This window comes from Oncorhynchus masou, chromosome 12 (assembly GCF_036934945.1).
Source record: "Oncorhynchus masou masou isolate Uvic2021 chromosome 12, UVic_Omas_1.1, whole genome shotgun sequence".
NCBI lineage: Eukaryota > Metazoa > Chordata > Actinopteri > Salmoniformes > Salmonidae > Oncorhynchus > Oncorhynchus masou.
In genome coordinates, this window is record NC_088223.1 from 488,774 (window position 1) to 505,000 (window position 16,227).

A 16,227-nucleotide genomic window follows, 5' to 3' on the forward strand; every position below is an offset into this window, starting at 1 on the left:
ACTGTACTGAACTGTACTCTACTGTACTGAACTGTACTCTACTGTACTGAACTATACTCTACTGTACTGAACTGTACTCTACTGTAATGAACTATACTGAACTCTACTGTACTGAACTGTACTCTACTGTACTGAACTCTACTTTACTGTACTGAACTATACTCTACTGTACTGAACTGTACTCTACTGTAATGAACTCTACTGTACTGAACTCTACTCTACTGTACTGAACTCTACTTTACTGTACTGAACTGTACGCTACTGTACTGAACTGTCCTCTACTGTAATGAACTCTACTGTACTGAACTCTACTCTACTGTAATGAACTATACTATACTGTACTGAACTATTCTCTTCTGTACTGAACTATACTTTACTGTACTGAACTCTATTTTACTGTTCGGAACTCTACTCTACTGTACTGAACTCTTCTATACTGTACTGAACTATACTCTACTGTACTGAACTGTGCTCTACTGTAATGAACTATACTGAACTCTACTGTACTGAACTGTACTCTACTGTACTGAACTCTACTCTACTGTACTGAACTCTACTTTACTGTACTGAACTATACTCTACTGTACTGAACTGTACTCTACTGTAATGAACTGTACTCTACTGTAATGAACTATACTGAACTCTACTGTACTGAACTGTACTCTACTGTACTGAACTCTACTTTACTGTACTGAATTGTGCTCTACTGTACTGAACTGTACTCTACTGTACTGAACTCTACTTTACTGTACTGAACTGTACGCTACTGTACGGAACTGTACTCTACTGTAATGAACTCTACTGTACTGAACTCTACTCTACTGTACTGAACTCTACTTTACTGTACTGAACTGTACTCTACTGTACTGAACTGTACTCTACTGTACTGAACTATACTGTACTCTACTCTACTGTACGCTACTATACTCTACTGAACTCAGCTCTACTTTACTGTACTGGACTCTTCTTTACTGTACTGAACTATACTCTACTGTACTGAACTGTACGCTACTGTACTGAACTGTGCTCTACTGTAATGAACTATACTGAACTCTACTGTACTGAACTGTACTCTACTGTACTGAACTGTACTCTACTGTACTGAACTATACTCTACTGTACTGAACTGTACTCTACTGTAATGAACTATACTGAACTCTACTGTACTGAACTGTACTCTACTGTACTGAACTCTACTTTACTGTACTGAACTATACTCTACTGTACTGAACTGTACTCTACTGTAATGAACTCTACTGTACTGAACTCTACTCTACTGTACTGAACTCTACTTTACTGTACTGAACTGTATGCTACTGTACTGAACTGTCCTCTACTGTAATGAACTCTACTGTACTGAACTCTACTCTACTGTACTGAACTCTACTTTACTGTACTGAACTATACTCTACTTAACTCTGTTTTATTGTACGGAACTCTACTCTACTGTACTGAACTGTACTCTACTTTACAGTAATGAACTATAAACTACTCTACTTCTTTACTGAACTCTACTCTACTGAACTCTCCTTTTACTGTATCTACTTTACATAACTCTACTGTACTGCATTCTACTGAACTCTACTCTTATCTTATTGTATTTTACTATACTATATTCTACTTTTGTACTGTACTGAACTCTACTTGACTGTACTGTCCTGAATCTACTCTACTTTACTGCATGGAACTATACTCTACTGAACTATACTCTACGCTACTTTATTGTACGGAACTATACTCTACTGAATTATGCACTACTTTACTGTACTGTACTGTACTATACTGTACTACACTCTACTAAACTCTACTGTACTCTACTGCAATCTACTCTATTCTAATTTACTGTACAGAACTTTGATATCCAAACTCGTCTATGATGAGTTCAGATTAGATCCAGTCAGGATCAACCAAATGTGGTCTTGTTGGGGGCGGAGCTCATTAAAATAACAGCCAGTGTGTAGAATAATACCCAAATATGTAAATGAGGACCTTTGTGTGCCTATTCAGAATACATCCGATGAAGAGAATGACATTCATATCCATAATGAAGCATAGTATAGATCAGGGACCCATGATACAATTCCGTTTCCGGGTGTAAATCCACATCACTTACTGTACTTCAATAAACAAAAGAGATGTGGTGTCATGTCATATCTGACACCCCATTGTTTCTGCAGACATCATTGAATCTTCATTCAGAGCAGATATTTAACAGTTTGGAAAATGTGGACACAAAAGACAGAGGCTAATTTTACCTACATTTTGTTACCACACTTTACATTTGTAAACAATACTTTACTGTGGATTAGAGCAGCTGATGGACAAACCAGCTGATGGACAAAGTTTGAACAGCTGATGTACAAACCGCACAGACAACCTGTAGAGAAAGTTTTAATGTAATTTCATTCTGCGTTCTGGCTTGTAAGGAACATTTTCACGATTTCTCACACAAATGTCTCAGGCTGTACATCCATTGTGTATTACAGCTGGATTAATCAGTCAACTTTGCAACTAGAGCCCAGAAGGAAAGCACTGCTGCAACTAGAACCCAGTAGTATAGCACTGCTGCAACTAGAGCCCAGAAGGAAAGCACTGCTGCAACTAGAACCCAGTAGGAAAGCACTGCTGCAACTAGAACCCAGTAGGAAAGCACTGCTGCAACTGGAACCCAGTAGGAAAGCACTGCTGCAACTAGAACCCAGTAGGAAAGCACTGCTGCTATTAGAACCCAGTAGGAAAGCACTGCTGCAACTAGAACCCAGTAGGAAAGCACTGCTGCAACTAGAACCCAGTAGGAAAGCACTGCTGCAACTAGAGCCCAGAAGGAAAGCACTGCTGCAACTAGAGCCCAGAAGGAAAGCACTGCTGCAACTAGAGCCCAGAAGGAAAGCACTGCTGCAACTAGAACCCAGTAGGAAAGCACTGCTGCAACTAGAGCCCAGAAGGAAAGCACTGCTGCAACTAGAACCCAGTAGTATAGCACTGCTGCAACTAGAGCCCAGAAGGAAAGCACTGCTGCAACTAGAACCCAGTAGGAAAGCACTGCTGCAACTAGAACCCAGTAGGAAAGCACTGCTGCAACTGGAACCCAGTAGGAAAGCACTGCTGCAACTAGAACCCAGTAGGAAAGCACTGCTGCTATTAGAACCCAGTAGGAAAGCACTGCTGCAACTAGAACCCAGTAGGAAAGCACTGCTGCAACTAGAACCCAGTAGTATAGCACTGCTGCAACTAGAGCCCAGAAGGAAAGCACTGCTGCAACTAGAGCCCAGAAGGAAAGCACTGCTGCAACTAGAGCCCAGAAGGAAAGCACTGCTGCAACTAGAGCCCAGAAGGAAAGCACTGCTGCAACTAGAACCCAGTAGTATAGCACTGCTGCAACTAGAGCCCAGAAGGAAAGCACTGCTGCAACTAGAGCCCAGAAGGAAAGCACTGCTGCAACTAGAGCCCAGAAGGAAAGCACTGCTGCAACTAGAGCCCAGAAGGAAAGCACTGCTGCAACTAGAGCCCAGAAGGAAAGCACTGCTGCAACTAGAACCCAGTAGGAAAGCACTGCTGCAACTAGAACCCAGTAGTATAGCACTGCTGCAACTAGAGCCCAGAAGGAAAGCACTGCTGCAACTAGAGCCCAGAAGGAAAGCACTGCTGCAACTAGAGCCCAGAAGGAAAGCACTGCTGCAACTAGAGCCCAGAAGGAAAGCACTGCTGCAACTAGAACCCAGTAGGAAAGCACTGCTGCAACTAGAACCCAGTAGGAAAGCACTGCTGCAACTAGAACCCAGTAGGAAAGCACTGCTGCAACTGGAACCCAGTAGGAAAGCACTGCTGCAACTAGAACCCAGTAGGAAAGCACTGCTGCTATTAGAACCCAGTAGGAAAGCACTGCTGCAACTAGAACCCAGTAGGAAAGCACTGCTGCAACTAGAACCCAGTAGGAAAGCACTGCTGCAACTAGAACCCAGTAGGAAAGCACTGCTGCAACTAGAGCCCAGAAGGAAAGCACTGCTGCAACTAGAGCCCAGAAGGAAAGCACTGCTGCAACTAGAGCCCAGAAGGAAAGCACTGCTGCAACTAGAACCCAGTAGGAAAGCACTGCTGCAACTAGAACCCAGTAGGAAAGCACTGCTGCAACTGGAACCCAGTAGGAAAGCACTGCTGCAACTAGAACCCAGTAGGAAAGCACTGCTGCTATTAGAACCCAGTAGGAAAGCACTGCTGCAACTAGAGCCCAGAAGGAAAGCACTGCTGCAACTAGAACCCAGTAGGAAAGCACTGCTGCAACTAGAACCCAGTAGGAAAGCACTGCTGCAACTAGAGCCCAGAAGGAAAGCACTGCTGCAACTAGAGCCCAGAAGGAAAGCACTGCTGCAACTAGAACCCAGTAGGAAAGCACTGCTGCAACTAGAACCCAGTAGGAAAGCACTGCTGCAACTAGAACCCAGTAGGAAAGCACTGCTGCAACTGGAACCCAGTAGGAAAGCACTGCTGCAACTAGAACCCAGTAGGAAAGCACTGCTGCTATTAGAACCCAGTAGGAAAGCACTGCTGCAACTAGAACCCAGTAGGAAAGCACTGCTGCAACTAGAACCCAGTAGGAAAGCACTGCTGCAACTAGAACCCAGTAGGAAAGCACTGCTGCAACTAGAGCCCAGAAGGAAAGCACTGCTGCAACTAGAGCCCAGAAGGAAAGCACTGCTGCAACTAGAGCCCAGAAGGAAAGCACTGCTGCAACTAGAACCCAGTAGGAAAGCACTGCTGCAACTAGAACCCAGTAGGAAAGCACTGCTGCAACTAGAACCCAGTAGGAAAGCACTGCTGCAACTGGAACCCAGTAGGAAAGCACTGCTGCAACTAGAACCCAGTAGGAAAGCACTGCTGCTATTAGAACCCAGTAGGAAAGCACTGCTGCAACTAGAGCCCAGAAGGAAAGCACTGCTGCAACTAGAACCCAGTAGGAAAGCACTGCTGCAACTAGAACCCAGTAGGAAAGCACTGCTGCAACTAGAGCCCAGAAGGAAAGCACTGCTGCAACTAGAGCCCAGAAGGAAAGCACTGCTGCAACTAGAACCCAGTAGGAAAGCACTGCTGCAACTAGAACCCAGTAGGAAAGCACTGCTGCAACTAGAACCCAGTAGGAAAGCACTGCTGCAACTGGAACCCAGTACGAAAGCACTGCTGCAACTAGAACCCAGTAGGAAAGCACTGCTGCTATTAGAACCCAGTAGGAAAGCACTGCTGCAACTAGAACCCAGTAGGAAAGCACTGCTGCAACTAGAACCCAGTAGGAAAGCACTGCTGCAACTGGAACCCAGTAGGAAAGCACTGCTGCAACTAGAGCCCAGAAGGAAAGCACTGCTGCAACTAGAGCCCAGAAGGAAAGCACTGCTGCAACTAGAACCCAGTAGGAAAGCACTGCTGCAACTGGAACCCAGTAGGAAAGCACTGCTGCAACTAGAACCCAGTAGGAAAGCACTGCTGCAACTGGAACCCAGTAGGAAAGCACTGCTGCAACTAGAACCCAGTAGGAAAGCACTGCTGCAACTAGAGCCCAGAAGGAAAGCACTGCTGCAACTAGAGCCCAGAAGGAAAGCACTGCTGCAACTAGAACCCAGTAGGAAAGCACTGCTGCAACTAGAACCCAGTAGGAAAGCACTGCTGCAACTAGAACCCAGTAGGAAAGCACTGCTGCAACTGGAACCCAGTAGGAAAGCACTGCTGCAACTAGAACCCAGTAGGAAAGCACTGCTGCTATTAGAACCCAGTAGGAAAGCACTGCTGCAACTAGAGCCCAGAAGGAAAGCACTGCTGCAACTAGAACCCAGTAGGAAAGCACTGCTGCAACTAGAACCCAGTAGGAAAGCACTGCTGCAACTAGAGCCCAGAAGGAAAGCACTGCTGCAACTAGAGCCCAGAAGGAAAGCACTGCTGCAACTAGAACCCAGTAGGAAAGCACTGCTGCAACTAGAACCCAGTAGGAAAGCACTGCTGCAACTAGAACCCAGTAGGAAAGCACTGCTGCAACTGAAACCCAGTAGGAAAGCACTGCTGCAACTAGAACCCAGTAGGAAAGCACTGCTGCTATTAGAACCCAGTAGGAAAGCACTGCTGCAACTAGAACCCAGTAGGAAAGCACTGCTGCAACTAGAACCCAGTAGGAAAGCACTGCTGCAACTAGAACCCAGTAGGAAAGCACTGCTGCAACTAGAACCCAGTAGGAAAGCACTGCTGCAACTAGAACCCAGTAGGAAAGCACTGCTGCAACTGGAACCCAGTAGGAAAGCACTGCTGCAACTAGAACCCAGTAGGAAAGCACTGCTGCTATTAGAACCCAGTAGGAAAGCACTGCTGCAACTAGAACCCAGTAGGAAAGCACTGCTGCAACTAGAACCCAGTAGGAAAGCACTGCTGCAACTAGAACCCAGTAGGAAAGCACTGCTGCAACTAGAACCCAGTAGGAAAGCACTGCTTCAACTGGAACCCAGTAGGAAAGCACTGCTGCAACTAGAACCCAGTAGGAAAGCACTGCTGCTATTAGAACCCAGTAGGAAAGCACTGCTGCAACTAGAACCCAGTAGGAAAGCACTGCTGCAACTGGAACCCAGTAGGAAAGCACTGCTGCAACTAGAACCCAGTAGGAAAGCACTGCTGCTATTAGAACCCAGTAGGAAAGCACTGCTGCAACTAGAACCCAGTAGGAAAGCACTGCTGCAACTAGAACCCAGTAGGAAAGCACTGCTGCAACTAGAACCCAGTAGGAAAGCACTGCTGCAACTAGAACCCAGTAGGAAAGCACTGCTTCAACTGGAACCCAGTAGGAAAGCACTGCTGCAACTAGAACCCAGTAGGAAAGCACTGCTGCTATTAGAACCCAGTAGGAAAGCACTGCTGCAACTAGAACCCAGTAGGAAAGCACTGCTGCAACTGGAACCCAGTAGGAAAGCACTGCTGCAACTAGAACCCAGTAGGAAAGCACTGCTGCAACTAGAACCCAGTAGCAAAGCACTGCTGCTATTAGAACCCAGTAGGAAAGCACTGCTGCAACTAGAACCCAGTAGGAAAGCACTGCTGCAACTAGAACCCAGTAGGAAAGCACTGCTGCTACTAGAACCCAGTAGGAAAGCACTGCTGCAACTAGAACCCAGTAGGAAAGCACTGCTGCAACTAGAACCCAGTAGGAAAGCACTGCTGCTACTAGAACCCAGTAGGAAAGCACTGCTGCTACTAGAACCCAGTAGGAAAGCACTGCTGCTATTAGAACCCAGTAGGAAAGCATGGATGCTACTAGAACTCAGTAGAAAACCACTGCTGCAACTAGCTCTGGAAAACTTACATTCCCATTCTGCCTTCTCCCTTCAGTTCTCGGCCATTAGATTTGCCCAAGACTGGCTCACGTGAGCTACAGAAAGTAGTCATGCCCCTTGACTTTTTCCACAATTTTTGGTGTTACAGTCTGAATTCAAAATGGATTAAATTAATTTACACAAAATACCCCATGAAGACAAGTCTTTAGAAAAAATGTCTAATGTATTGAAAATGAAATACAGGAATCTCATTTACATACACTACCATTCAAGAGTTTGGACAACCAAGGGTTTTTCTTTATTTTTACTATTTTCTTCATTGTAGAATAAAGTGAATACATCAAAACTATTAAATAACGCATATGGAATCATGTTGTAACCAAAAAAGTGTTAAACCAATAAAAATATATTTTTTATTTGAGATTCTTCAAATTAGCCACCTTTGCCTTGATTACAGCTTTGCACACTCTCGGCATTCTCTCAACCAGGTTCATGAGGTAGTCCCCTGGAACGAATTTCAATTAACAGGTGTGCCTTCTTAAAAGTTAATTCATGGAGTTTCTTTCCTTCTTAATACATTTGAGCCAATCAGTTGTGTTGTGACAAGGTAGGGGAGGTACACAGAAAATTGCCCTATTTGGTAAAAGACCAAGTTCACATCAAATTAGCAAATAGAAACAACAGTCCATCATTACTTTAAGACATGAAGGTCAGTCAATCCGGAACATTTCAAGAACTTTTTCTTCAAGGGCATTCGTAAAAACAATAAAGTGTTATGATGAAACTGGCTCTCATGAGGACCACCACAGCAAAGGAAGAGCCAGAGTAACTCTGTTGCAGAGGATAAGTTCATTTGAGTTACCAGGCTCAGAAATTGCAGCCCAGATAAATGCTTCACAGAGTTCATGTAACAGACTCATCTCAACATCAACTGTTCAGAGGAAACTGTGTGAATCAGGCCTTCATGTTGAAATTGCTGCAAAGAAACAACTACTAAAGGACACCAATAAGAACAAGAGACTTGCTTTGGCCAAGAAACACGGGCAATGGACATTAGACTGGTGGAAATCTGTCCTTTGGTCTGATGAGTCCAAATTTGAGATATTTGGTTCCAACCGCCGTGTCCTTGTGAGACGCAGAGTAGGTGAATGGATGATCTCTGCATGTGTGGTTCCCACGTGAAGCATGGAGGAGGAGGTGTGATGGTGTTGGGGCGCTTTGCTGGTGACACTGTCAGTGATTTATTTAGAATTCAAAGCACACTTAACCAGCATGACTACCACGGCATTCAGCAGCAACACGCCATCCCATCTGGTTTGCACTTAGTGGGACTATCATTCGATTTTCAACAGGATAATGACCCAACACACCTCCAGGCTGTGTAAGGGCTATTTGACCAAGAATGCCCAAATCCCCATCATCAGCGTGAAGAACATATGGAAGAAAGGGGAGAGGAGGGTGGGGTGCCTTGTAAGATTTTGCCGACGAGTGGGTAAACCAACACTTTCCTCCGTATTATTGGCCAAGGTGCAATCATTGGAAAACAAACTGGACGATCTATGATAGACTATCCTACCAAAGGGACATTAAAAACTGCAATATCTTATGTTTCTCCAAGATGTGGCTGAACGATGACATGGATAATATGGAGCTGGCTGGTTTTTCCATGCATTGGCAGGAAAGAACAGCTACGTCGGGTAAGATGAGGGGCGGAGGTGTGTGTCTTTTTGTCAATAACTGCTGGTGCAAGATGTCTAATATTAAAGAAGTCTCGAGGTATTGCTCGCCTGAGGTAGAATACCTCATGATTAAGTGTAGACCACACTATCTACCAAGAGAGTTCTAATCTATATTTTTCGTAGCTGTCTATTTACCACCACAAACCGATGCTGGCACTGAGACCGCACTCAACCAGCTGTATAAGGCCACAAGCAAACAAGGAAATGTTCATTCAGAAGCGGCGCTCCTATTGACCGGGGACTTTAATGCAGGCAAACTAAAATCCGTTTTACCTCAGCATGTCACATGTGCAACATGTGCAACCAGAGGGAAAAAAACTCTAGACCACCTTTACTTGACACACAGAGATGCATACAAAGCTCTCTCCCACCCTCCATTTGGCAAATCTGACCATAATTCTATCCTCCTGATTCCTTCTTATAAGCAAAAACTAAAGCAGGAAGTACCAGTGGCTCGCTCAATATGGAAGAGGTCAGATGACACGGATGTCACACTACAGGACTGTTTTGCAAGCAAAGACTGGAATATATTCATCCAATGGCATTGACGTGTATACCACATCAGTCATCGGCTTCATGAATAAGTGCATCGACAACGTCGTCCCAACAGTGACCGTACGTACATTTCCCAACTTGAAGCCATTGATTACAGGCAATATCCGTACTGAGCTAAAGACTAGAACTGCCGCTTTCAAGGAGCGGGACACCAATCCGGACGTTCATAAGAAATTCCACTCTGCCCTCAGTCGAACCATCAAACAGGCAAGGCATCAATAAAGGAATAAAATCTTATCCTACTACGCCGGGTCTGACACTCGTCAGATGTGTCAGGGCTTGAAAAATATTACAGACTACAAAGGGAAATCCAGCCACGAGCTGCCCAGTAACGCTAGCCTACCAGACGAGCTAAATGCTTTTATGCTCGCTTCGAGGCAAGCAACACTGAAGCATGCATGAGAACATCAGTGTGACCTCTGTAACCGATATGAGCAAGACATTTAAACAGGTCAACATTCAGAAAGCAACGGGCCAGACGGATTACCAGGCATGTCAGAGGAAGGCCCAAAAACTTGTCAAAGATTCCAGTCACCCAAGTCATAGACTGTTCTCTTTGCTATCGCACGGCAAGCGGTACCGGAGTGCCAAGTCTAGTACCAAAAGCTCCTTAACAGCTTCTACCCCCAAGCCCTAAGACTGCTGAACAGTTGATCAAATGGCCATCTGGACTATATACATCGACCCCCCCCCCCCATTTGTTTTTTACAGTGCTGATACTTGCTGTTTATTATCTATGCATAGCCACCTTACAAATTACCTTGACTAACTTGACTGCCACACATTGACTCGGTACCCCTGTATATAGCCTCGTTATTGTTATGTAATTTTCTTGTGCAAATTTTTTTTATTGTATTTTTTTTTTTTTTTACTTTAGTTTATTTAGTAAATATTTTCTTAACTCTATTTCTTGAACTGCATTGTTAGTTAAGGGCTTGTAAGCATTTAACAGTAAGGTCTACACCTGTTGTATTCGGCGCAAGTGACAACTACATCAGATAACCTGGTCTCCACAATCACCTGACCTCAACCCAGTTGAGATGGTTTGGGTTAAGTTGGACTGCAGAGGGAAGGAAAAGCAGCCAACAAGTGCTCAGCATATGTGGGAACTCCTTCAAGACTGTTGGAAAAGCATTCCAGGTGAAGATGTAGGAGAGAATGCAAAGAGTGTGCAAAGCTGTCACCAAGGCAAAGGGTGGCTGGCTACATTGAGGAATCTCAAATATGAATTATATTTTGATTTGTTTAACACTTTTTTGGTTACTACATGATTCCATGTGTGTTATTTAATAATTTTGATGTCTTCACTATTATTCTGCAATGTAGAAAATAGTCAAAAGAAAGAAAAACCCTTGAATGAGTAGGTGTGTCTGGTACTGTAAGTAGTCACCCCTGAGTCAATACATGTTAGAATCCCCTTTGGCAGCGATTACAGCTGTGAGTCTTTCTGGGTAAGTCTAAGAGTGATTACAGCTGTGAGTCTTTCTGGGTAAGTCTAAGAGTGATTACAGCTGTGAGTCTTTCTGGGTAAGTCTAAGAGTGATTACAGCTGTGAGTCTTTCTGGGTAAGTCTCTAAGAGTGATTACAGCTGTGAGTCTTTCTGGGTAAGTCTCTAAGAGTGATTACAGCTGTGAGTGTTTCTGGGTAAGTCTCTAAGAGTGATTACAGCTGTGAGTCTTTCTGGGTAAGTCTAAGAGTGATTACAGCTGTGAGTCTTTCTGGGTAAGTCTCTAAGAGTGATTACAGCTGTGAGTCTTTCTGGGTAAGTCTCTAAGAACATTGCACACGTGGATTTTACAATATTTCCATGTTATTATTTAAACAATTCTTCACGCTCTGTTAGGTTGATCGTTGATAATTACTAGACAGCCATTTTCAAGGGTTGCTATAGATTTTCAAGCCGATTTAAGTCAAAACTGTAACTAGGCCATTCAGGAACATTCAATGTCGCCTTGGTTAGCAACTCCAGTGTATATTTGGCCTTGTGTTTTAGGTTATTGCCCTACTGAAAGGTGAATATCTCCCAGTGTCTGGTGGAAAGCAGACTGAACCAGGTTTTGTAGGATTTTGCCTGTGCTTAGCTCTTTTCTGTTTCTTTTTATCCCAAAACAACTCCCTAATCCTTGCCGATGACACCCATAATATGATGCAGCCACCACCATGCTTGAAAATATGAAGAGTCGGTCTGCTTGATGTGTTGACTTGGATTTGCCCCAAACATAATGCTTTGTATTCAGGACAAAAATGAATTGCAAACCAGATGCATGTTTTGGAATTTTTTGTATTCTGTTCAGGCTTCCTTCTTTTCACTCTGTCATTTAGGTTAGTATTGGGCTCCCGAGTTGCGCAGCGGTCTAAGGCACTGCATCTCAGTGCTAGAGGTGTCACTACAGACACCCTGGTTTGAATCCAGGCTGTATCACAACCGGCCGTGATTAGGAGTCCCATAGGGCGGAGCACAATTGGCCCAGCGTCCAGGTTTGGCCGGATTAGGCCATCATTGTAAATAAGAATTTGTTCTTAAATGACTTACCTACATAAATAAAGGTTAAATAAAAAATGTAAAATTGTGGAGTTAACTATCATTTTGTTGATCTATCCTCAGTTTTCTCCTGTCACAGCTATTAATCTCTGTAAGTGTTTTAAAGTCACTATTGGCCTCATGGTGAAATCGCTAAGGGGTTTTACTCCTCTCCGTCAACGGAGTCAGAAAGGACGCCTGTATCTTTGTAGTGACTGAGCCTAATTAATAACTTCACCATGCTCAAAGGGATATTTACTGTCTGCATTTTTTTGGAACCATCTAGCAATAGGCGCCCTTCTTCGCAAGGCATTGGAAAACCTCCCTGATCTTTGTGGTCCAATCTGTGTTTGAAATTCACTGCTCAACTGAGGGACCTTACAGATCATTTTATGTGTGCGGTACAAAGATGAGTTAGTCATTCAAAAATCATATTAAAAACTATTAACACACATAGAGTGAGTCCATGCAACTTATTTAATTTTGCCATAACAAAGGGGTTGAATACTTATTGGTCTCAAAGACATTTCAGCTTTACATTTTTATTAATTTGACATTTCAAAAAATATTATTCCACTTTGACATTATGGGGTATTGTGTGTAGGCCAGTGACACAACATCTCAATTGAATCCATTTTAAATTCAGGCTGTAGTACAACAAAATGTGGAACAAGTCAAGTAGTGTGAATACTTTCTGTCGTCAATGTAACTAATGGGTGTTAATGTTCAGACTGAGCGTCGGGATCTTAATTAACAAACCTCCCTACAGAAGAAGCCTTCGTCCAATGACTCTTATGTGTAATGTAATGAATTGAGAGTTATAATGTAATGAATTGAGAGTCATAATGTAATGAACTGAGAGTCATAATGTAATGAATTGAGAGGCATAATGTAATGAATTGAGAGTCATAATGTAATGAACTGAGAGTCATAATGCAATGAACCAAGTCATAATGTAATGAATTGATCGTCATAATGTAATGAACTGAGAGTCATAATGCAATGAACTGAGTCATAATGTAATGAACTGAGTCATAATGTAATGAACTGAGAGTCATAAAGTAATGAACTGAGAGTCATAATGCAATGAACCAAGTCATAATGTAATGAACTGAGAGTCATAATGTAATGAACTGAGAGTCATAATGTAATGAACTGAGTCATAATGCAATGAACCAAGTCATAATGTAATGAACTGAGAGTCATAATGTAATGAACTGAGAGTCATAATGTAATGAACTGAGAGTCATAATGCAATGAACTGAGAGTCATAATGTAATGAACTGAGAGTCATAATGTAATGAACTGAGAGTCATAATGTAATGAACTGAGAGTCATAATGTAATGAACTGAGAGTCATAATGTAATGAACTGAGAGTCATAATGTAATGAACTGAGAGTCATAATGTAATGAACTGAGAGTCATAATGTAATGAACTGAGAGTCATAATGTAATGAACTGAGAGTCCTAATGTAATGAACTGAGAGTCATAATGTAATGAACTGAGAGTCATAATGTAATGAACTGAGAGTCATAATGTAATGAACTGAGAGTCATAATGTAATGAACTGATAGTCATAATGTAATGAACTGAGAGTCATAATGTAATGAACTGAGAGTCATAATGTAATGAACTGAGAGTCATAATGTAATGAACTGAGAGTCATAATGTAATGAACTGAGTCATAATGCAATGAACCAAGTCATAATGTAATGAACTGAGAGTCATAATGTAATGAACTGAGAGTCATAATGTAATGAACTGAGAGTCATAATGTAATGAACTGAGAGTCATAATGTAATGAACTGAGAGTCATAATGTAATGAACTGAGAGTCATAATGTAATGTCATAATGTAATGAACTGCAAGTCCTAATGTAATGTACTCTGGACGGCTCTGACTTAGAATAAGTGGACAACTACAAATACCAAGGTGTCTGGTTAGACTGTAAACTCTCCTTCCAGACTCACATTAAGCATCTCCAATCCAAAATGAAATCGAGAATCGGCTTCCTATATCGCAACAAAGCATCCTTCACTCATGCTGCCAAACATACCCTCGTAAAACTGACCATCCTACCGATCCTCGACTTCGGTGATGTCATCTATAAAATAGCCTCCAACACTCCAATCAACAAACTGGGTGCAGTCTATCACAGTGCCATCCGTTTTGTCAACAAAGCCCCATACACTACCCACCATTGCGACCTGTACACTCTCATTGGCTGGCCCTCGCTTCATACTCGTCGCCAAACCCACTGGCTACAGGTTATCTACAAGTCTCTGCTAGGTAAAGCCCCGCCTTATCTCAGCTCACTGGTCACCATAGCAGCACCCACTCGTAGCACACGCTCCAGCAGGTATATCTCACTGGTCACCCCCAAAGCCAATTCCTCCTTTGGTCGTCTTTCCTTCCAGTTCTCTGCTGCCCATGACTGGAACGAATTGCAAAAATTTCTGAAGCTGGAGACTCACATCTCCCTCACTAGATTTAAGCACCAGCTGTCAGAGCATTTCACAGATCACTGCACCTGTACTTAGCCTATCTGTAAACAGCCCATCAATCTACCTACCTCATCCCCATACTGGTATTTATTTATTTATTTTGCTCCTTTACACCCAAGTATCGCTACCTGCACATTCATCTTCTAACGATCTACCATTACAGTGTTTAATTGCTATATTGTAATTACTTCGCCACCATGGCCTATTTATTTCCTTAACTTACCTCATTTGCACTCACTGTATATAGACATTTTGTTTTCTTTTGTTCTACTGTATTATTGACTGTATGTTTTGTTTATTCCATGTGTAACTCTGTGTTGTGTCGAATTGCTACACTTTATCTTGGCCAGGTCGCAGTTGCAAATGAGAACTTGTTCTCAACTAGCCTACCTGGTTAAATAAAGGTGAAATAAATAAATAAATAAAATGAACTGAGAGTCATGACAAAAGGGTATGCTGCAACTGTAACCCAGTAGAAAAGCACAGCTGCAACTAAAACCCAGTAGGAAAGCACCTGGCTGTAACTCAGAACACAGACAGACACCCAACTCAGACAGACAGACAGACAGACAGACAGACAGACAGACAGACAGACAGACAGACAGACAGACAGACAGACAGACAGACAGACGGACAGATGGACAGGTGGACACATGGACACAGGAAATAGCAGATAAAGGAGACATAGACACAGGAAACAGCAGATCAGCCCTTTACTTACGTTACTTGCTGTCCTGTTGAAGACTCTCTAGTAGTCCATGTATGGTATGCCCCAAATTGCGAGTTGCTGCAGCTTCAGGAACTTTGGTGGAGGACGGTTGGGGGTTAAAAGTTGAAGCAGCAACAGGTAGCAGGCAGGGAAAAGAGAGAAGGCTCAGTCAGGCTGCTTCAACTCACTGTCCAATAGATTTCTCATAGCCCTGAACATTCTGCTAAGCCCAGGGGCTGAACATTAGCCCCTCCCACTATGATGTCAAAGCCCCAGGTCACATGATACTCTACAGGCCAATGGAAACCTGCGTTTCCTTGGCAACTAGAACCCAGCACTTCAATGGGGTTTTCTGTCTGTCTCTGGTGGTCAGGAAAAAATACCAAGAAAATAAAACTTCACACAAGACTCAGTAAACAAATTACGAAAAAACATAACAAACATTAACCATTTTCTGTTTCCAATTTAACTCATTTACATGTTATCTTACCTTTAAAACTATACTACTGATTCTATTTTAGTAAAAATATAGCCTACAGATTATTTTTCAAAATCAACTAATCAGGGAACAATTATTTTGTAAAAGTGTCCTGCTACAAAGTATCTTCAATGCATTGAGATGTTTTATTTAAATTGTTCCAATGTGCAACAGTAAGGCTATAATGAATCCTCATGGCAGATCGGCTGTCCTACAGCTGAGAGCAGATCTCTTGGAGGACATGCTTTAGTTAAACAGATCAGTGGAAGTCAAAGTACACAGGCTGATTAGCTGGGAGTCAGGTTGGATGGAGCGACTGTTTCTTAATGGACAGCTTTTGGAAACCAGGCCATTGTGCCCTGCTGAGTCATGTAAAGGCCTGCAGACATTGCAAGTGTGGTAGTGGGGTTATTCCTA

The 16,227-nt window shown here is 42.9% G+C and overlaps 1 protein-coding gene across 1 annotated transcript in view; it reads right to left on the bottom strand.

Moving 5' to 3' along the window:
• Positions 1 to 15,545, bottom strand: part of ncaldb (neurocalcin delta b) — a 146,072-nt gene extending 130,527 nt beyond the window's left edge. The window contains exon 1 of the mRNA XM_064979420.1: positions 15,345 to 15,545. The gene's annotated coding sequence lies outside the window, so the exon portion shown is untranslated. The remainder of the gene's footprint in view (positions 1 to 15,344) is intronic.
• Between the last annotated feature and the right edge of the window lie 682 nt (positions 15,546 to 16,227).